The sequence below is a fragment of the Balaenoptera acutorostrata genome, chromosome 6 (genome assembly GCF_949987535.1).
Source record: "Balaenoptera acutorostrata chromosome 6, mBalAcu1.1, whole genome shotgun sequence".
NCBI lineage: Eukaryota > Metazoa > Chordata > Mammalia > Artiodactyla > Balaenopteridae > Balaenoptera > Balaenoptera acutorostrata.
The window spans coordinates 44,757,728-44,781,161 of record NC_080069.1 but is presented as its reverse complement, the minus strand read 5'-3'; the positions used below and the strand labels follow the sequence as shown (position 1 = coordinate 44,781,161).

At 44.8% G+C, this 23,434-nt stretch overlaps 1 protein-coding gene across 1 annotated transcript in view; it reads left to right on the top strand.

Moving 5' to 3' along the window:
- Window positions 1–3,773: 3,773 nt before the first annotated feature.
- ACO1 (aconitase 1) overlaps window positions 3,774–23,434 on the top strand; it is a 60,947-nt gene continuing 41,286 nt past the window's right edge. The window contains exon 1 of the mRNA XM_057547907.1: window positions 3,774–3,911. The gene's annotated coding sequence lies outside the window, so the exon portion shown is untranslated. The remainder of the gene's footprint in view (window positions 3,912–23,434) is intronic.

Here is a 23,434-nt window from a genome sequence, read left to right as displayed (position 1 = left end):
AAATTACATAATCATTCTGAATCTCAGTTTCCTCCATCTGTGAAATGGTAACATGCCACCAGATACAAAGTGTTCTTGTAAAGATTCAATGGGACATTTAATCACATTTGGTTTTTATTATTAGCTTTGTTGAGGGGAATGTGCTTAATTGTAAAGCCGATGGCCAGAGGACCCTGGTTCCCCGGGAAGGCAGCTCAGGAATTCAGGCATTTAGGCAGTAAGAAAGCACAAAAATTAAGACTATGAGAGGCATGGAAGGGGATAGCAGTTGGATATCTGTGGGGGGCCAAGATAAGCCTAAGAACTGCCTTTCCTTTTTATGAATGTAGCATTTTTTTAATAGAAGAACAGAAAACATTTATCTCAAATTTCCTCTGGTATGAGGAAGAAATACATTCAGTGATGAACTTAGGCATTCTTGAGTCATATCAAACAGGAATTTCAGAAGGGACCACTTTATACTTCATTCATTGCCATACAGATATCTCCCCTCTACTATGCTAGAGAACACTGAATGTTTCTACTATGCTAGAGAACACTGAACACCAATGGAGAGCACAGAACAGAAGGCAGTAATTAGTCAGCAAACTTGTACCGAGCACCTTCTATGTGCCAGGCTCTGTGTTAGGGGTGATGAGCAAACTGACATTACCCCACCTTCATGGAGGGTACATTTCCGGCTTGCAGCTCCCTGGGGGCAATCTGCGGAACATGCGAGAGCAGAATCATCTGTAGTATTTAGAGTGCTCAGACTCTGAGCACAGATCCTACTCCTGAACTAATTCTAGGAGGTCGGGGCACAGGAGGCTGTATTTTTAATAAATTCTAACACCCAGTTTGGGAACCACCACTGGTGTTACTCAAAGGGGGGTCAGACCCTCACACTCAGTCTGTCTAAGAGTGCAGTATAGGAATGTGTTTTTTCAATGAACCTCAAGGTTTGAGAACTGCCATGCTAGAGTGCCTTTCTCTCTCTCTCTTTTTTTTTTCCTTTTCGGCCACGCATGGCATGTGGGATCTTAGTTCCCCTGACCAGGGATCGAACCCATGCCCCCTGCAGTGGAAGAGCAGAGTCTTAACCACTGGACCACCAGGGAAGTCCCTAGACTGCCTTTCTCTTACACCACTTCCTTTCTATTAGATAGTATGTGTGAAAATGCATTATGAACAGCAAAGCATGATGCCAAGTTAGTGGGGTCCAGTTTATACAAGCAACTGAAGTCAATGTGGAGTATAATGAGGCATTCCTCAGAGCTTAACAGGTCTCTGACCAAAACCTAATGATTCTCTCCCTTTTTTTTTAAATTAATTAATTTTATTTATTTATTATATTTGGCTGCCTTGGGTCTTTGTTGCTGTGCGCGGGCTTTCTCTAGTTGCAGCGAGTAGGGGCTACTCTTCGTTGCAGTGCGCAGGCTTCTCATTGTGGTGGCTTCTTTTGTTGCGGAGCATGGGCTCTAGGCGCGCGGGCTTCAGTAGTTGTGGCACGTGGGCTCAGTAGTTGTGGCTCGCAGGCTCAGTAGTTGTGGCACATGGGCTTAGTTGCTCCACAGCATGTGGGATCTTCCCGGGCCAGGGCTTGAACCCGTGTCTCCTGGATTGGCAGGTGGATTCTTAACCACTGTGCCACCAGAGAAGTCCTCATGATTCTCTTTGTAAGGCTGATAGAACAGTGCTGTTACCTCACTGAAGGCCCTTCTGCCACTGGCCCCTGGAGCAGATCCATGGTACCTGAGCAGTTACCACACCTGGATGGCTTCCTCTCAGAAGGCCCTTAAAGTCTACACATTCCTCTGGGCCACTTGCAGAATCTTTTGTATCATAACAGAAATATTTATTAGGCGAAACTTGTATGAGCATAGTGATATGGTTCTAACCCCCTTAAATGCTTTCTCAATACACCATGAAATCCAAACTCAGGATGTGGGATTCAGGATGAGGAAGAAACTGGATGGGTTGGAGGGGACAGGCAGATGGCTAGAGAAGACACTGAACTGCCACTTTAGATGTGAAGAATGGCAAGTGCCTTGGGGATACCCAGGTGGTGATGCCTCACAAATGGCTGCTGACAAAGAGCATGGAGATCTGAAGAGGGTTAAGGTCAATGACAGAGGCACAGGGGACTTCAGATGGAAGTTTGCATAGAGAGAAAGTAAATGAAGAAGAATTCATCAGTGTATAGAGTCACATGTGAAGTGACAGGAGAAAGAGGGCAGTGAAAGAGCCTAAGGGACCAAATTAAGAAGAAGTGAATCATGAGAGCAGAAGACTCTAAAGCCAAAAGGAGGTTAACATTTCAAGGAAAGACCTGTCACCAGTGTCAGATACCACAGAGCAGTCAGCAAGGGCAAGGACAGAAGAGAGGTCACTGGATTTGCAATCCGCATATCACTGGTGACGTTGCCCAGAGCAAAAGAGCAGAGTGATGTGGGAACTATTTCCTTCATGGTTTTGGCCAGAGTGTTTACTAATAAATCTCAATTCCTTTTATAGTTCTGATTTAATTATTTCCTGTCAAGGATGACCAGTTCTCATATTATATGTATGTTATCACTGAACACTAAGAAACTTTGCTTTTTGAAGGGCTGCCTCAGTAAGAACCAAAATGTAGCTGGATGTCTTTTCTCCCTACCCCTCAGCTTTCCCTACACTCTAACTTCCAAGGAGACCCCAGTATTATTTTTCGGGGTTTGTGGTAAGCCTCTGGTATATGGTGGCCACTCAAGGAAAGTTTGCTCAATGAATGTGAATGCAAGGACTTTAGGAAGTGGGTGGGAAGAAAGTCTTCTCCCATACAGTAAATACGTAATATTTACTGTAGTAATATGAAATATAGTAAATATGTTCTCTGTCAAAATTTAATATAACCCTTTATATTTAAATATTAAATATAACCAGGGAATAGCTGTACCCTGCAGTGCAACATGATGAAGTGTGGGCTTAGGAGTCAGACAGAGCTGAGGACTGAATCCCAGCTATGGATGTCTGTAAGACGGGGTCACATTCCTCACTTCATGGGGCAACTGGAGGAACTGAACTAAATAACATATGTAAAGACCCCATCATCGAACCCTGCAAAGAGTGGGAGTGTGGTAACTAGTAGGGGTCAGTATCAGTATCAGCTATTAGTTAGTCATCTTATAAGCTGTTTATTCAGATAAGATAGAAAACGACAATAACTCTCTATATAAGTTGGGCAGGAAAACCTCACCTTTCATCTAGAAAGATCTAATCACCCACATTTACCTGAGCGGGCGCAACTCCAACCAACCTATGGAAAGTAGGTGCGGTGAAGAAGGCCCTCTCAGTGTCTGCTGAGCCATTTCTCTGACTTCTGACAGGTGAACAGCCTGCATTAGGAAGAGTTGTTACACGTTAAAAATAAGTAAGCTGATTAAACATTGAAACTTTGCACTCCTAGCCACGGAAACGTTGAAGTCCCGCCAGGTCACTCGGCACGCTTTGCAAGGCATTAAGGTGGGGATGGGGTGAGGGCAAAAGGGAGAGAGCGGAGGTGACCACACGTACCGGGGTGCCAGATACGGAAGCCTCCACCTTGACGGCCAAATCATTTTAAAAAGCGGCATTTTCCCCTCGCCCCTTCGGCTCCCCTCCTAGAGAGCTGGACAGTCACACTCCACGCCCCAGAGTGAGCGAGTCCCAGGCCTGGGCCCGCAGGGGAGGAGCCGGGTCCCGGGCGGCTTCCTGCCGCTGGCCCCTAGCAACCCTGCCTCCCACGGGGGGGCGAGGTCTCCTCCGCCCGCAGACCCCGCCCCGCCCCGGCTCCGCCCCTCGGCCGGTGGCCCCGGGGCGACAAGGGGAGGAGCTCGGCGGCTGGAATCGCGCCGCACGGGATCGCACCCCGCAGCCTGGTGCCCGGCAGCCGGTCGGAGCCTGCCGTGAAGTTCGCGGTGAGTGAGTACGTCGTGGCCCGACCGACGTCCGGCCCCGGGCCGGAGCGCCGGCCGCCCTGGCCCCGGCAGGGTGGGCGCGAGTCCGCGGCGCCCCGGGCACCTTCCCCGAGCCCGGACTGCCCGCACTGCAGCGCGCCGGGCGGCCCGGGGCGGGGATCCGGGGAAGGCCGAGGGGGAGAATCGGGGACTAGTTCCTGCGGACTGACCCCTTTGCCCTGTCCCCAGCCTGTGCTGCGCCGAGGACAGGTCTCGGGGACTGGAAATGGCTCTCCTAGGCCTTCTTTGTCTGGGCTGTGCGGGCCGCCCAGAGTCCACGCTGAGACTGTTCCGGCCGACTGAACTGGGGAGTCCTAACCTCAGGGAGGGAGTGCGGGCCTCACCGGGGAGTCCTCGCCGAGCTGGGGGTGGCGGGATAGGGAAATCCTCAGAGGTTCTGACAGATCGGGGAAAACACACCAAGTGGTAAGGGGAAAACGGAGTGTGGGGGAAGAGACCCCCGGTGGAAGGCGTGGGGATAGAGCCCATCCTCATAGATTCAGAGATCCAGGAAGGAGCACGGGCTGCTTTTCCTAATGCAGCCAGCACACCAGAATGGTACATCTTCCTTCCTGCCACATACATAACCCTCCTCACAGCGGTGTGTGTGCGCGCCTGTGTGTGTGTTTGTCTTGCGGGGATGGGGGTAGGGAGTCGGGGACAGCCTCTAGGATAGCAGTTCTCAAACTTTTCTGGGGGGGGGGGTGCTCAAAAACCCCTTTACACTCTTAAAAATTAGTATACTAAGGAGCTTTTATGTGGGTTATATATTTCAATATTTGCCAAATATAACTAAAACTGAGAATTTTTTACTATATTTAGTAATGCATTTAGACATAATAGTGGACCTATTATATGTTGACATAACATATCTTTATGAAAATAACCATACTTTTCAAAACAGAACGTTACTGAGAAGAGTGGCATTGTATTAATTATATTTTTGCAAATGTCTTTAATGTCAGGTTTAATAGACAGCAGCTAGATTTTTTTTTTGTTTTTCATTTGCTTTTTCATCAGCTAGATTCTTATATCTACTTCTGCATTCAGTCTGTTGCAGTATTACATGTCATATAGCCTCTGGAAAACTCCACTGTGTACTCGGGAAAATGTGAGAGTGAAAATGTCAAATAGCATCTTGGCGTTGTTAACGAAAGTGGTTTTGACCTTGTGGATCCCTAGAGTCCCCTGCACCACACTTTGAGAGCCACCGGTGTAGGAAATGCTTCAGAGGCTTAAATCATTGGGCCTGCTTCTTGTCTGTGATCCTTCCTCTGAATGGGAACACACACCACACCATGCATGGATGGTGAACCTCTGGTAGTTGCAACCTAGCTTGACCTCGCTCTGGAAACCAAGAACTAGGTCCCCACATAAGGGATGATGAGCCCTGCTGGCCTCCTGAAAACTGGCAAGGCTCTCAGATGCCTTTGGTTATTTCTGTCCCTGCAGAGGTGACCTGTGCATGAGTCCAGACTGTAGCAGTGACGTGGCACACAGGACCCACACGTTCGGAGATGTGCCCGTGGGGACCCCGTGCCAAGTGTGGAGGGGTTTGTGCGAGAGTTTGCAAGCGTTTGAGAAGTGATTTGCAAAAGAACAGGGAGGCGTGTTGTTGCCTTCCTGTCCTCCATGATCATTTCTGTTTGTGGTTGAGCATCCTTGAGTTTATTGGAATATGACTGGTGAATAAGAGCACCCAGTCTTGGTGCTCTTTTACTTTCCACTTTCAGAGGGGTGTCCCTGTGAGTGGCCCTTCCTCAGCCTCTGCCAGAGCCCAGTGTCCTGCATGCTGCTGTGTGGTAGGTGGGATCACTCACTGGATTACTTCCGTGGCTCCTTGTTCTGTCAGCACAAATTCCAGATAGAAATTACATACATATTTAGCCTTATAAATGTTTGGAAGACAGACATACCAAACTATCAACAGTAGCCAGTTCTGGACAGTGGAGGCAGAAGGAAGGCAGGGAACTTATCTTTGTTACTCTTTGTGGTAACATATGTCGGCCTGCCTTGCAGCATTCATGTATTGCTTTTACAACCTGAAAACAAAACAAAAAACTAAAATCCCAACAACCTATACTTTTTCAAGGAAGATAGGATTATTTCTGTTAGACTGTTACCATCACTCCCTCTCTCCTGATAAAGCAAATTACTGCATCCCATTTCTAAACTAGTATATATGATACTAGTACATATTAACTCAAAATAATATTGAGAGAGAGAGCCCTCTCAGATCAAAGCATTTTACTGAACAATATTTGTTTGACGTAAGCCCCTGTCCAAGGTTAGAAGCACCAGATCAGACTGGTTTTTTTTTTGAATTTTTGAATTTTATTTTATTTTTTTATACAGCAGGTTCTTATTAGTCATCCATTTCATACACATCAGTGTATACATGTCAATCCCAATCGCCCAATTCATCACACCACCACCACCCCGCCACTTTTCCCCCTTGGTGTCCATACGTTTGTTCTCTACATCTGTGTCTCTATTTCTGCCCTGCAAACCGGTTCATCTGTACCATTTTTCTAGGTTCCACATACATGCGTTAATATACGATATTTGTTTTTCTCTTTCTGACTTACTTCACTCTGTATGACAGTCTCTAGGTCCATCCACGCAGATCAGACTGTTTTTTTTAGCATTTTTTTAATAGCTACTTTATTTATTTATTTATTTATTTTTGGCTGTGTTGGGTCTTCGGTTCGTGCGAGGGCTTTCTCTAGTTGCGGCAAGTGGGGGCCACTCTTCATCGCGGCACGGGGACTGCTCTTCATCGCGGTGCGCGGGCCTTTCACTATCGCGGCCCCTCCCGTTGCGGGGCACAGGCTCCAGACGCGCAGGCTCAGTAGCTGTGGCTCACGGACCCAGCTGCTCCGTGGCATGTGGGATCTTCCCAGACCAGGGCTCGAACCCATGTCCCCTGCATTAGCAGGCAGATTCTCAACCACTGCGCCACCAGGGAAGCCCCAGACTGTTTTTTAATGGACTATTGTGCAGCCCTGAAACGGATGTTGTAAAAACGCTGTTTCATGAAATGTCATGAAGTACAGTTTTAAAATTGAAAAACTTGTTACCCAAGACTGTTTCTCTGTGATCCTGCCATGACGAGGAGAGAAAGCATGCGCGTGTATGTACAGATGTGCACACGCATGGACGGAGGCAAAGGGTGTGCCAAACGCTGGGTGGTTTTTCTCTTGGTGGCGGGGTACAGTGGGTTTTTAATTCTCTTCACTTTGCTTATTAATATTTTCTAGCAAGTACTAAACAAGTATTAAAACTGACTTGACCGGACTGCCCTGGTGACGCAGTGGTTAAGAATCCACCTGCCAATGCAGGGGACACGGGTTCGAGCCCTGGTCTGGGAAGATCCCACATGCCGCGGAGCAACTAAGCCTGGAGCAACTAAGCCTGCGCGCCACAACTACTGAGCCTGTGCTCTAGAGCCCGCACGCCACAACTACTGAAGCCCTCGCACCTAGAGCCTGTGCTCCACAACAAGAGAAGCCACCACAATGAGAAGCCCGCGCGCAGCAACGAAGACCCAACGCAGCCAAATATAAATAAATAAAATAAATAAATTAAAAAAAAATTGACTTGACCAAAAATAACCCCTACAGTTATTTGTACATTGAGGGCAACATAGTTGGCTTCGTTTTTCTTAGACTGACTTAACCACCGACTCAGCCAGTAGCAGACCCCTGCTACTCCCTTCCTCCCAGTGGGAAATGGAGAAAGAAGTATGGAACGAGAGGCATGGGGAACCGAAAACAGCCCTTAGTTATGTTGTGCAGTGTCTACTTCCGCCTGTGGAGTCAGCTCCAGCCTCAGCCCTGCCCGCTCCCTCCAACTGACCTAGAGGTTAGAATGTTCTTATCCGATCAGCACCATCACCTGAGAAGCCGTCAGCTGACCATCTCCACAGACTGAATGGCCTTCATTTCTTTTTTAGCCATTTTTAATGGAAAATTGCAGACATCCAAAGAAGTGGAGAGTATAAACCCCCCGCTTCAACAATTATGAACATTAGCATTTGACCAATCTTGTTTCATCTGGACCTTTCCTCAAACTCACTTCTTTTTTTCCCTCTTCCAGGAGTTAGCATCTTCATTTTCAACTGTATAAACTAACAAAGTATCTTTGTTGTGTCTTTTAGTAACAAGCATGTACTAACTGCTGTAACAAAATCTTAAAACTCTTCTGTCCTAATGTCAGTACAACGGAACCCCGGGGCGGACTTTGAACACTTGCTGTGTGGTCCCCCTTCTCTGCTTCTGCATTTGCTCTCCTCTCTGCCTTCTGGGCTAAATCAGTCTTCCCTCTTTCCTTCTCCCAATTCTCCTCTGTTAAGCCTTTCTCAACTCCCTTAGTTATAGCTGTCACTTTCCTCTGACCTCTCTTATGACCCTTAGCATATTATAGTTCTTTGCGAGCTTATCTCAGTCTCCTTAGATCATAATCTTCATGTAAAACAAGATTTTCCTTATCTCCCTTTCTCCTATGCTACTTAAAAATGCTTAATGCAAAGAAGATGCTCAAGAAATAGATGCTAGGACTTCCCTGGTGGCGCAGTGGTTGAGAATCCGCCTGCCAATGCAGGGGACATGGGTTCGAGCCCTGGTCTGGGAAGATCCCACATGCCACGGAGCAACTAGGCCCGTGAGCCACAACTACTGAGCCCGCGCGTCTGGAGCTTGTGCTCCTCAACAAGAGAGGCCGCGACAGTGAGAGGCCCGCGCACCGCGATGAAGAGTGGCCCCCACTTGCCACAACTTGAGAAAGCCCACGCACAGAAACGAAGACCCAACACAGCCAAAAATAAATAAATAAATAAATAAATAATTAAAAAAAAAAAAGTCCCATACTATTAAAAAAAAAAAAAAAAAAAGAGAAGGAGGAGAAAATGTTTAAAAAAAAAAAAAAGAAATAGATGCTAAATTAATTTAAATTGATTAAGTTCATTGGAGAAAAATTTTGATTACAAAAGAAATGCATTATGTTCAAAGGAAAAATTTCAGATATTGCCTAGGACCACGAACATTTTATCTCACCTGCAAGATTTTTAAAGATTTTAAAGTACTGCAACAAAAAGAATCTTCAATTTGAGCCAGTATAAAGAAGACATCTTTTTTTTTTTTTTTTTTTTTGAGGAAAATAGTCTTTATGGTCTGTTGTCATTTTTTTCACATATATCTGGAGCGTTTAGGTCTTCTGTTATTCTAGAATGCTTTTTTTCCCTTGGTAGGGAAGAGTGACTCTGACAACATTTTAGAATATCTATTATGTTTTAAGATGTAGGTTTAAATCTTCAGTAGAAGAAATTGGCTGCATTTAGGGTCCGCACGCCCCATGAAGTAAGTTGCTATCAATCTCATGAATAACGGCAGCTCACAGGTATAGAGTTGCTCCCAGTGTACACCATCTCTTCATCTACTGCCTCCTTTAATTATCACAGTGGCCCTTGTGAGCTGGGCAGGGCAGTGCAGGGCAGCTCTTGTTGCCTTAAATCTGCAAAGAAGTAAACTGAGGCTTAGGCAGATAAAGTGAATCTTGTCTACGGCAGGAAGTGGCAGAGTCTGATTTTAAGCGTAGATTGGAAACCAAAGGGCTTTGGGATTGGATGTTGGGAACGTGCAAAGACGGGAAACTCTCTCTCTCTAAGCACTACATATATTTGGGAGCCAGACCAGGTTCTTGAAGTAAGTATGTATATCCTACTGCGTAGAACTATCAAAGTGATATCACACTCTCTGAACCAATCACTTCCCAGATTCCTCAGGTTCTGCTTTAGTCTTTGTCGTGGAAGTTAATCCACTTTCTGATGAACTGGCAAGGCTGCTGTGCGTGTGTGCTGCTGGGGTTCTCTCTCATTCTCTTTTCGTGACTTAAGGAGAACTCTGGGGAAGCCCATCTTTGAACAGTGTGAATTGCCTGAGCTGTTGCTCAGACTGACGTGTATGGAACGCTTAATTATTCCTTAACCTCGTCATCCTTTCATGGCCATTACTGTAAAATTACAAAGCAAATTATACACATTGTGGCCTAGTTCATGAAGAAGGCGTGTCGGTCGAAGAAAGTGTCCTCCTACAGGATTGCCAGGTTTGAATTTTTGGTTGAGAAGCGGAGAAGTGAACGAATCATTGTGGACAGTCGGTTACATGCAAGAGCTACGCAGACATGCGCAGGACAGTTCTATAATAGTGGTGGGATCAAGACCAGCCTCCAGACTGGTCTTAAGAATTGCTGTGTTTCATAAAAGCCTTATTTGCTTAGATGAGGAATCAGTTACATTTTAAGGGTTGGTGAAGCCTGGTGATGGGTGTTTGACATCAACCCATACTTTAAAAGTTATCTGTCATACAAATTTTGCCAAAATCAAGGATATTTTAGGGGAAATTAGAGGTTGACTATCTAGTCCTCGCATATGTACCTTAGAGTTTGAAGATTGTTTTAAAGTGAGACTTAACTTTTTTAATCCATTTGGTTAATGTGGGTTTTTGGATGAGGAGTGGCTATAAAATGCTATGCCTATTTGGAAGCAGCAGGGTGTGAGGAAGTTGGCCCTGACATCAGGGGCCCGGGGTTTCACTCCCAATCTGGCCACTGACCACAGGGCATTGGCAAGTTACCCTCTCTGATCCTCAGTCTTCTCATCTGTATAATGGGATGGTAGTCCCTATCTCACAGTTGCTGAGGGACCATATTAGACAATGTGGATAAGGTATCTGGCCCTCCACGGGCACTCGGCACATGTCAGCAGGCTGCAGTGCCCATGGAGTGATATAGCGCTCATGGCAGAACGCCTGTCCAAACTTCTGTCAGCCCAGACCTCCTGAGCTCCTGGCGCATATATGCTGCTGCTTGCTGTTCCTCTTCATCCCAGATTCCCCACGTCTAAAACCGACATCCCAGTTCCCATTGTGGTCATTGGCTCTGCCAGTTTGCCCAAACGAGGAACACAGGAGCTATCCCAGATCTCTCTTTCTTCCTCACCCACCCTCAGTCCATTCTCCTTTCTTAACTCTCCCTGGGATCTATTGCCCCTGCCCCCTTCTTCCGACTTGATGACTGTAATAGCACCATACCCTACCTCCCTGACACCAATCTAGCATCCTTCCCCCAAGTCAGCTCTTACCACTACCAGAATGATCTCTGAAAATCAAATCAGGTCTTGAAGATTCCAGCTTAGAATCTTTTAATGTGCCTCCTTGTCTTCAGGATAAATCCGAGCCTTTCTGCGAGGTCCCTCATGATGTGGACCCCGCCCCTCCCTTTCCCTCTCCTCTTAGCCCTGCCTGTCGTGAACCCTGTCCTTCGTCCACATGGAACTGCTTTATGCCTCCCACAGGGTCACACTTCCGCACCTTTACATGTGCTGTTTTCTCTGCCTGGAATATTTTTTCCCTGACTCCCTCCCTCACTGTAGTTCTGGAAGGCTCGTGCATGGCGTGCCTGTCCCTGGAGGTCTTCCGGACCCCCTCCCATGCTGGATTAGGTGCTATCCATAGATGCTTCTTTTTTTTTTTTTTTTTTTTTTGGCTGCACCGTGCAACATGCAGGCTCTTAGTTTCCCAACCAGGGATCAAACCCGTGCCCCCTGCAGTGGAAGCTCGGAGCCCTAACCACTGGACCGCCAAGGAATTCCAGCACCCCTAGGTGCTTCTTTATCGCTCTCCATCCACTGCTGCAGTAGCATGGACTGCTTGATAGTCTAATAAACTCCTGACCAGTCTGTGTGTGTGACTGAAGAGCAAGGGGACTCATCTCTTTATCCCATCAATGTCAAATCAGTGTCTATCAATGTCAAATGTATGAATGAATCTGGGTCAGTCCCTTTTCTTAGACAAGCCAGCGAGGCCCAGGTAGTGGACGTGTCATGGTCGAATGCTGCTCTATTACTTGTCACATCTTTGACCCAATGAAATGGCCATTGCGTGTAGATGCCATGCCACTCTGTGGGCCACTGAGATGGGACTAGAGCATCATTGCTTAAGAGCTGGGCTTAAGGCCAGATGGACGTTCCCTCCATCTGGGTTGAGTTCCCTCTCAGCATGCCTGCAGCCTGTCTGCAGCTTCCCAGCTCCTAACCACATGGCTATACCACTGCGAGGAAAGAACGTGCTGGTCAGAAAACAGGAGCTTCAGGTCCTCCCGGCAGCTGCCTTTCTTCTCGAAAACCAAGAAACGTAGGCTTATACCTCAAGCTTCTGGGAACTTTATTAGTACGAGTCATCATTCTTGGGTCTGAGCAGTGCTGAAGTGGGTTGGGGTAGATGACCTAAGAAACATGGTGAATTGATGGAGAGAAATGCTGCCCTGTGAGACCTCCGGCAGCCTGACACCCAGCCTTTCGTGGTGACACTCTTTCTAATTCCTAAAATTTGAGTTAGAAAAGTTTGTTACCAAGGATCTACGAAATGAGTTTGGAGCTTGAGGAAATCACGCCACTCTTAAAGGATGGCTATCGACCAGGCCTGCTCTGTAATGCTAGTAACAACTACAGTTGCTGCCCCCTCGTGCCCCCTACTCTCAGGACTTAGATGCAGTAGGACTTCGGGTCTCTGCAGGCATCATTTTTGAAGCCCTGCTGGCGATGGTGGGTTGCTGCAGGGTAGGGGACCCACACTCTGAGAAGGGGCTGAGGACTGGCCTTAACGAGGAGAGGATGAGGTCAGGAACTGAGAACTGGCCAGGACACCTGCTCCTGAGGGGGTCCTGCCCTGCTTCTTCCTTTACTTTCTGGACAAATGTTTCATGACCCCACAATGACTTTCCTTTCTCAGTGCATCTCCGGAATAATAAATCTGAAGTTCACCAAGACTTTTTGTGAAACTCTGTTTATATTAGCCCATAGTGATACCAGAAAATAAAGGTAACTATTTCTGTTCTTTGGAGTTTGTGCTACTGCAGTTAATTTAAAATGAGCTTAAAGGATGTGTCAGGCAAGTTTTCTCTTTTGGGAATTTCATATGATGTTGTGCTGTCTTGGCCACTGAGCCTGGAATAGGGGAGCCCCAAAAGGGCAGGAGCTGCTTGATCAGTGCCATGGTCATGGCTCTGGTCCCCCAAATCCTGACCATTACTTTGGCAGTGGTTATGCACATCTGCTGAGTGAGTCATGATCATTTTTATGATACATCCTGAAAATTTCCAGTGTTAACTTAATGAAGTTCAGAGAAACAGAAGGGTTAGATTTCAGGAAGTGGCTACTTTTTAAATGACAACCTAATGTTTTCATATTATGAGTTAATATCTTACCAAACCTAAATTCTGATGTTGGAAATGTACAATTTAAACCAAGTGTAAAGTTAGGAGAGTACTTTGTAGTTTGTCCTTAGTCAGAGTTCCTACAGTGGCTGACTCTGCTACTCCCCACCTCAATCTTTTCCTTTTCTGCCCTCGCTCACCCTGCTCTGGCCTCCTTGCCTTCCCTCAGACCCACCTCAGGACCTTTGCACATGATCTGACCCCTCCTCAAGATTGCACTGAGCTTGCCCCCTCACTTCCTTCAAGCTTGTTCTCAAGTAGCTCCATATCAGTGAGGCCTTCTTTGATCTCCTGATACCCTTCACGGCCGACACTCCTTAGTGCCCTGTCCTGCTTTATCCACAGAACTGGTCGCAGTCTGACGTTCTGCTTCTATGTTTGTTTATTGTTTAGTCTATCTCCCTCCACTGAAATGGAAGCACCGTGAGGGGGTTTTGTCAATTTTGTTCCCGGGTGCATCCCTGGTGCCTAAAACAGTTCCCGGCACATATTATGCAGTTAACATAAATATGTGTTGAACAAATGAATGAATGAAACATAGAATTTTTTCACCCAGAAGGGACTTTTTAGATCATCAAGTAACCTTATGTTACAGACTGGGAAACTGAGGCACAGAAAGGTTATGTGGCTTATTCAGAGTGAAACTGAATCATTTAGGTTATAGCTCTTTTTAGAACTCTAGGAATATATGTGGAGCATTCTGGTCAGTGGTCCAGGATGAGACAAAAGAGTTAGTGAAAACAGACTGATAACTTAAAATTTTAGCAAAAAGTGACAAATTATTGTGTGATGGCAAAGCTTTTTGAAAGCAGAGTCTTGTTGACTTTTGTGGGGTAAAGTGCACTTTGCATTAATTAGTGCCCAAGAAAAATGTGTTGATGGACTTGGTTATACTGTTATAAAGTCATTCTTTCTCTAAGACCTTCCTTCTGCACTGAGACAGGAGGGACAGAGGCAAGGCACAAACTTTAAAAGAATGACATATCCTGAGGATACGACAACAACTGGTTAGAACCAACTAGGTCCTAGATGGCAGAAGATTTAACTTCCCGTAGACCTTGAGCCTCATTGTACACTCATTGTAATATATTAGCATATGCTAAACAACACACCGCCAGGCACCATGACAGTTCTGAGGCCAACCATGAAAGGCCAAAAAGTGGGTGGTGCCCCAATTCCTGGAAATCCCCGCCCCCTCTCCAAGATAGAATATTCCACTCGTTAGCGTATGGAATTGCCCAGCGCGTAGAAACTAACCAGCCCTGCACTTCAGGGGCTGCTCTCACTTTCCAAGAGGACCCCATCCCCTGGGGCTGCTTCTTTCTATGGAGTGTGTACCTCTGTAAATAAACCCACTTTCACTTTACTATGGCTCACTCACTTGGCCAGCCATCCCAAGGACTCTAGGCCTGGGACATGACCGTTCTCTCATGCCCCATTTTTCCTACAACAGTACTACTCTTTTTCCTTTTTTTCTTTTTTTTTTTTCTTTTTCATTCTCTCCCAAAATAGACAATTGCACTTGTGGCTTTAAAATTCTTTTGGTTACAAGTATCACATTTAAGAGATTTTTGTGTGTTTTTGGTGTGTGTGTATTTTTTTTTTCAATACTTTTATGAACAGCTAAGAAGGTCAAAGAAGTGACTTGGTCTCTGGGCTATTCAGAGCTATTCAGAGCTATTCAGCTATTCCATTTTTCCAGATGCATCTGCATCAAATAAAGCAAAGAACTAATATTTCTAGCTCTCCGCTTCGTAAAAGAACCGAGTTAACAAGCCATGGTGGTTTGCTGGCCTGAATGGTTCTGACCTCAATCTTGTTTATAGACATCCTTGAAATCTCACTTTTGACAAGAAGTTGTTTATAAGTAGCATGATGTTTAGATACACAACAGTCAGTTTGGGGGTGGGACCAATTAATTTCTCTTTAAACAGAAAAAAATGAAGCACAGCTAATCTTTTTAGTGAACTGAAGTAAACCCTAAAAGATGCAGTGATACTGCTTTAACTTTGGAGTTGGAAGCCATGAAAATTCAGGGAGGGTATATTTAGGAAAATGTGAGAAGAGAGGAAGAGAGGTGGGTAAACCACATGAATACAGAAGAAACCTCTTTCTGTTGTTAGCATAGATTTAAAAAATCTACTCTTGTGTGTCTTTAGATATCCTAAATAAACAATTCTGAGAGCGTGTCGTCTGTATGTTAGACCACAGAGCAGTGATTCTCAACTAATCACCTGAAGGCTCTTTCAAACTATCCAAACTCTCCAGGAAACTGATTACACACAATCCCCACCCCACCCCCCTAACTTTATTCTCCCCATCCCATTACTGACGGGAATTCTGCTGCCCACGGTTACGCCTCTCCTCTGCTCTTTCCCACTGATGCATGGAAATCCTGTGGTTGGTGGTAGGGCCCATTCATATGCATGCCTCTTTCTCTCTCATAAGACAACCTAAGAGGATTCAACTCCGACAGCATAAGCAGCTAAATCTTAGATTTATATACTCCAAAGGCTGGAAAAAGACCCGAAAACGTGACTCTTATTTTATCTGATCGTTGGCATTTAGCTACAATCAGTCGACTCTTCCAAGCATCTCTACAAATCTGGCTGTACCAAACAGGCATCATGACTGTCAGCCGGGGTATAATCCCAGGCGATCCTCTAGCAAGAGCAGTGGTTTAGCATTGTACTATCCATATGCTGTACTCGGGCTCCCTCACAAAACCCATTTGCAAGACTGCTGCCTGGGCTTGGAAATGGTCTGGGTTACAGGTAGCAAAGCTCACTGACCCCAGTGGGGATTTTGCCTGTGAGGTAAGCTAATTGGTCACTTACTTTGCTATAACCAACTAGGTTCACAGTGCACCTGAGCATGGGGTCAAACTGTGCGTTAGATTTTAGGGCTCCCTTCAGGTAAAGGGGAATCTTACAGACTGCAAGTCTCAAGATCAGGTAGAGGCCACAGGCAGTCCTTGCCTCTCAAGGACTACAGAGCTGAGTCTCATCCGCAGGAATAGTTCAGTGAAAGATGAGAACATTTGGTCACCAGAGGCCATCTTAGTTACCCTCGGTTTGCCCTTTCTGGCAGACAGGGAGTTTACCAAAGAAGAAATTCAGATTCTAACAGAGGGATGGAAAGGTATTCACCTTCACTAGCAATTAGAGAAATGCCCAAGGTTAGCTTTTTAATCTCTCCATTTGGCAAAAGGTAAAAACCAATTATATTGCCTGGTTTAGGCACCTTCATTTACTCACTGCTTCAGAGAAGGGTCATAAAATTGGTACAGCCTTTCCCTGGCAACCTGGTGATGTGCAACCCAATGGAGATATCAAATCCTTTCACCCAGCTGTCCTACTTCTAGGAACTGAAAGGTACGAGTTTATTTTAGGGAAATGGATTAAGGACCTATTTGAAGAAATGTATACGAAAGTTGCAAGCGTTATTTGAATGTTAATACTTGGAAACAACCTACCTATTTTAATAATAAGAGATTTAAATAAACTATATATCTGAATGATAGATTTTTATGGGGTAGTTAAATGTGATATAAAATATCACATGATGGCTCTATAAAGATGTTTGTGGTCTACTGCTGAGTGGAAAAAAAAGCAACTTACAAAACAATGTGAGGTCTAATCATTTTTTTTAAAATCCAAGTACATTTAAAAGTCATGTTAAATGAAACTCCAAACCATGGTATTACAGATGACTTTCATTTTCTTCTTTTTGTTCACTTGCATTTTCTTTTTCTTTTCTTTTTTTGTGTGAGTTGTGTGTGTTTTTTTTAAATTAGGTTCTACTTCTATACATAAGTGCGATCTGATCATACAGTATTTGTCTTTCTCTGACTCATTTCACTTAGCATAATGTCTTCAAAGTCCATGTTGTCACAAATGGTAGGATTACCTCATTTTTTTTTTTAAGTTTTTTTCTTTTAATTAATTAATTGTTTTATTTTTGGCTGCATTGGGTCTTCGTTTCTGTGCGAGAGCTTTTTCTACTTGCGGCGTGCGGGGGCCACTCTTCATCGCGGTGCGCGGGCCTCTCAGTGTCGCGGCCTCTCTTGTTGCGGAGCACAACCTCCAGACGCGCAGGCTCAGTAGTTGTGGCTCACGGGCCTAGTTGCTCCGCGGCATGTGGGATCTTCCCAGACCAGGGCTCGAACCTGTGTGCCCTGCACTGGCAGGCAGATTCTCAACCACTGCGCCACCAGGGAAGCCCCTTACCTCATTTTTTATAGCTGATTAATAGTGTTTCCACAATGAGCATCTATTTTTAAAATTTTCTTTTAGGGACCTCCCTGATGGTCCAGTGGCTAAGACTCCGTGCTCCCAATGCAGGGGGCCCGGGTTTGATCCCTAGTCAGGGAACTAGATCCCACATGCATGCTGCAACTAAGAGTTTGCATGACACAACTAAAGATCACACATGCCACAACAGAGATCCCAGGTGCCCCAACTAAGACCCAGTGCAGCCTAAATAAATAAATAAATACATAAAAATTTTGTTTTTAAAATTTTCTTTTAATGTATTTTTCTGATCTTTTTTCTAAGTATTTTTTTAAATTGAAGTGTAGATGATTTATAACATTATAACATTATATAAGTTTCAGGTGTACAGTATAGTGATTCACAATTTCTAAAGATTATACTCCATTTATAGTTATTATAAAATATTGGCTATATTCCCTGCACTGTACAATATATCCTTGTAGCTTGTTTATTTTATACATAGTAGTTTATACCTCGAAGTTCCCTACCCCTGTCTTGCCCTCCTCCCTTCCCTCTCCCCACTGGTAACCACTAGTTTGTACTCTATATCTGTGAGTCTTTTTTTATACTCACTAATTTGTTTTATTTTTTAGATTCCACATAGGTTATAACAGGTCTCATATTTTAATTGAGTTGTTCGTTTTTTTGGTATTGAATTGTATGAACTGTTTATATATTTTGGACATTAACTAACCCCTTATTGGTCATATCATTTGCAAATATTTTCTTCCATTCTATAGGTTGTCATTTTGTTTTGTTCATGTTTTCCTTTGCTGTGCAAAAGCTTTTAAGATTAATTAGGTCCCATTTGTTTATTTTTGCTTTTGTTCCCTTTGCTTTAGGAGACAGGTCCAAAAAAATATTGCTATGACTTATGTCAAAGAGTGTTCCATCTACGTTTTCTTCTAGGAGTTTTTTAGTTTCTGGTCTTACATTTAGGTCTTTAATCCATTTTGAGTTTATTTTTGTATATGGTGTTAGAAAATGTTCTAATGTCATTCTTTTACATGTAGCTGTCCAGTTTTCCCAGCGCCACTTTTTGAAGAGACTGTCTTTTCTCCATTGCATATTCTTGCCTCCTTTGTTGTAGATTAATTGAACATAAGTATGTGAGTTTATTTCTGGGCTCTATAGTCTGTCCCATTGATCTATGTGTCTGTTCTGTGCTGTTTCTGTTTTGTTATATTCATTCATTTGTTTTATTCTTTAGATTCCACAGGTAAGTGATAACCTTTCTCTGTCTGATTTATTTCACTAAGCATAATACCCCCCAAGTCCAGTTGTTACAAACGGCAAAATTTCATTCTTTCTTATGGCTGAGTACTATTTCATTGTATATATATACACGACATCTTCTTTATCCATTCATCTGCTGATGGACACTTAGGTTGCTTCCATATCTTGGCTACCGTAAAGAATGCTGCTTTGAACATTGGGATGCATGTATCTCTTCAGATAAGTGTTTTCGTTTTCTTCGGATATATACACAGCAGTGGAATTGCTGGATCATGTGGTAGTTCTGTTTATAGTTTTCTGAGAACCTCCGTACTGTTTTCCACAGTCGTTGCATCAATTGACATTCCCACCAATAGCGTATGAGGGTTCCCTTTTCTCCACATCCTCGCCAACATTTGTTTTTTGTGGTCTTTTTCATGGTAGCCATTCTGACAGGTGTGAGACTGTGGTTTTGATTTGCAAAACTACTGACAATGTGGTTTGCATTTCTCTGACGATTAGCGATGTTGAACATCTTTTCATGTGCCTGTTGGCAATCTATATATCTTAACTTTACTCTGTATCTTTCTTTTTTGTATTCATTTGCATATGAATGGTGTGTGGGTCTGATATTTATATCAACAGAATTGATTTGTCATTCCTCTGCCTCTCTTGGAATAAACTAGTCATCAAGAGCAGACAGTTAAAAACTTAACCACAAGTTGTTTTCCCAAAGTTTAGCTGTCAGTCAGTTCTCTGGAATTTTGAACCACGGAAGGTTCAGTGAATGATTATAGAACTAACTCACAAAAGTGCCAGAAGACTGTGATATGCCTAAGTAGTACTTTTTTCAACTCTACTTACGAAGGATTTTAAGGTGTTTTTGTTTGTTTGTTTTCCCTGCCAGAAATTTGCTTTTTTACGGGAGGGAAAATCAGCTATATTTTCTCCTGGTTCTACCACTTATAATCCTGTGACCCCAGACCGTCAACTTCTTTTTAGGGCCTCTATTTCCTCATCAGGGGAATGTTGGTCCCCTGATGTAGTCCTAGGTAAGGTTCTTTAAGGTAGGCTCACCATTCTCCGATTTATCTCATTACCTCCTTAACATCTAACATCAAAGTGTCCCTAGCCTGTGGTGATGGATCAATGCCAAGCCACACATGTACAAGTGAAGGTGCCTCTCCAAGTCACATGCCAGTGTCCTAAATTGAGGCCAAAGGTCAGTTGGCAGCAACACTGTCTGTGGCTGGAGAGGATCCCCAGCACTGAACTCCCTCAACTTTTTTTACTGGGAGTGTAGTTCATGTGTTAAGTGTCTCAGATCTGCCTGCCTGTGCCTACTATTTAGTATTTTTAGTAATTTACTTTAAAAATCTGGTGTCCAGCACTCCCTTCCCCACCCCTACTCTTTGATGCACAAAATGTATCTGTAAGGATCATGCCAAGTCACCCAGCTGGTATTTCAGGATGGGTTAGCTTTGAGAGACACCTTTTCTCTACCAAATAATTATCTTTTCTTTCCGAATGTGAACAGATGTAGTGAAGGGTTTCAGAGACGGTGCAAGTGTCTCTTTTTGGATTCCTTTTCTTTGAGAACTGTCCATGGGTCCCACTTGATTCAGAGGCCAGGCAGATATGAGCAGTCCTAGCCTTCTCAACACAAGTGTTCAGGAAGGGCAAGTTCTGAATGAGCTGTAAACTCGCTGCTTAAAAGATATCGTTTCCCATTCTAGTTCCAATTGTGCATTCTCTTTTTAAGATTGTCACAAACACATTGTTTTGAGATTCTCACCCCAGTAGTGTATAGTAGTTTTGATGTAGATGTGGGAAAAGTGACAGTTTGATCTAGTTTTTGTTTATTTTGCAAAATGGTGTTATAGTAGAGCTTTAGGGAGTTAAAGGTTTTGACATAAAGTGGTTGAAGTGATAGAACTGGTAACCTAGGTTCAAATAGAATGGAATAGAAGACAGGGGCATGAGACTGAGAGGAATGGGAGATAAAGAAAGACGGAAGTATTTTGATTTTCTTTGAGTTTGAGAAATAGGTATCGTAAGAGTAAGGGAGAGCTGGAAGGATTAAAATTATTGGTAAATTGCTTAGGATTAAAAAAAAAAAAAAAAAAAAAAAAAAAAAAAGACATCATTTCCCCTTCTTTCCTTTTCTTTTTTCTCTTTCTCTTTCTTATTTCCTTTGCCTCCATGCAGTACCACCTTATTCTGTGGAACACGAGAGGCAGCAACCCGAACATATTTCCATGCCTACTAATTCTTCCCTCTTCCAAAAGAGAAAAAACCTAGGATGACACTCCACCCTCTCCCCCCAGATCCTCTCTGTTTGCTCATTCCTCTCTTTTATTAGTATTGAACGGGGACTAGACAAAACAGAAAAAAAGGCAGGAACAATGCAGATAAGAAAGGAATTGAAACAGTGGGGTCTGTGCTTTCTGTGGTTGTGGAAGTAGACAGGATTCCCTGACCAGTTGGTGGCGTTTCTAGCAAAATCACAGATCTTGGGATAATTTGGGGTAATACTCAAGGTTTGGGGATGGGCTAGGATTCTGGCCAGGGTAAGGCAGACCTAGGTGCATTCACAATGCCTAGATTCTACTTTGGATCTGGATTGTTTCCAAACCAGAGCTCTTTCCCCTCACACCCTCCTTGGCATGTGGTTGTTTTGGCTCCCTCTTGGGATTACTAAAGCACTGGGAACTCCTATAAGGTCATTTGAAACAAGAGTGATAGAATGAGTGAAACTGTGGAGTGGCTCTGATTTCCAGAACCCTCCAGGCTTATAAGGGGGTGGTGGTGGAGGGGGAAGGTCCATTTCCCAACTTCCAAGCAAAACCAGTTTGGGGTTGCAAAAACACAGCTGCTGTTGCTTTCCACTGACCTGTGGCTCAGAGTGGCAAGGGACATGTGACAATCAATGCCTGGCTCAGGCCATTGTGCTGGGTGACCCCTAGAAAGAAGGAAAGGCAACTCTAGTATTCAAAACTGCCTCTTGTAGGAGGATTTCTCAGGCCCATGCGTCTCCTGGCTTTTTTCAGCTCTGGGGGTTGGTTGGTGACCTCCAGCCAGCACCATCTTCAAACCAGGAGTTGCCACACCTGGAGAGGCAGCCCCAAGGGGCTGGTGGAAAAAGCCAGAGTTCAAAACCTAGCTCTGCCTCTTTCTGGATGTATGCCCCGAGGCGAGTTTTTCCATCTCTCTGAGCTGCACTTTTCTCAGCTGTAAAATGGGAGTAATGATAGGCTGGAATTTACAGAGATGTTGCCAGAGTTATAGAAGATGGTATGAAGCACTTGGCACGTGCTGACACTTAGTAATTAGTCATTGGCTCTTCTCTCTCCTAACTTCTGCAAGTAAAATTTCCTTCATTTATATAGTGAAACTACACAATTATCTAGTCTCTAAGGAAAAAAGGAGGCAGATGGAGAGTGCGTTATACGACACATTTTCTACAAGAGCCATACTGGTCACTATATCCATCCTGAAATACCAGCTGGCTTTGTAGGGTGGTAGGAACAGCAGGAATCGTGTAAGGCTTCCAAAGTTCTGCCAGGGCATTTATAAGCTACGGGGAAGCAAACTGACACGTTGTGTCCTGTGTCCTCACTGCACCATGGCAAATATGGGTACAATTTGGCAACTGGTTTTAACCACAGAATTTTGGCAGACTGAGCCCCTTTAGGGATGATTCAGTGACTTCAGGCTTTTGAAAGATATGAACAGCCCACCATGCCCAGTTCAGCGAGGGGTTCCCACCACTTCCAGAGTTTCCTGCCTGAGTTTTCTCTCTGTGGTTACCTCCCATTCCTCCGAAACATCTGCCAGGCTAAGTTAGAACGCAGGTCAGGTAGTGCCCTCAGGCGTGTTTGGTTTGGCCATTGTGCTGCAGGCCCACTCAGCAGTTGAGAAAAATCTAGTTACCAACATTTATAAATCAAGAATGTTCGTGTAGAAATCCAGATTGCCAGCCTCGCTTGAAAACTTGGCTGTGTCCACACTGGGCTGGCATATTCCTGCATGCAGCCTGCGGCCGGAGCCAAGCGGCTGCCACTCCCTTAGCCGGGCAAACGTTGCCCTGGCTGCCAGGCCCCTGCGCTGCCCGCATCACTTGTTCAGGCCCCCTTCCTGAACCGTGTGGTGTTTCGGTTGCGATTCACTCCCCCTCTCAAACATATACTTTCCACGGTACCTCCCTGCTTTCTGAATCCAGTGTACCTTCCTCACCTGGCCCTCCACGGTGCCCAGCAATGATTCTCAAACTGGACACGTGCTAGAGATACCTGGGAGACTGTCGAATTCCTGCTGCCTCCCCCAGCCCCTTCTGATTCAGTAGCTCAGCGGTGGGACTCGGGAGCCTATTTTTAACAAGAAAGAGCCCCAGGTAATTCTACTGCAGATGATCTAGGGCACGCCCCAGCGTCCCGTGCTAGGCTTTCTTTAATTTCAGTTCCGGAATTCCTAGAGAAGTCAGTTGGCCTTCCCTCTCCCCCACCAAATGACAGCTCCTGCAAAAACCACGTGGGACTAGGGGAAAGAGGCGATTCCTAGTAAAAAGGCGCTCGGCAGACCACCACACCCTTCCTTCTCATTCTCTCATGCCTGTTGCCGGTCGGTGCCCGGCTCATCCCATTGTCTCTGCACTCGCAACTCCAGGAAGGCAGGGGTTGCTTCTCACTCAGCTGCCTCTCCCCCGAACTGCCTGGCACTGGACTT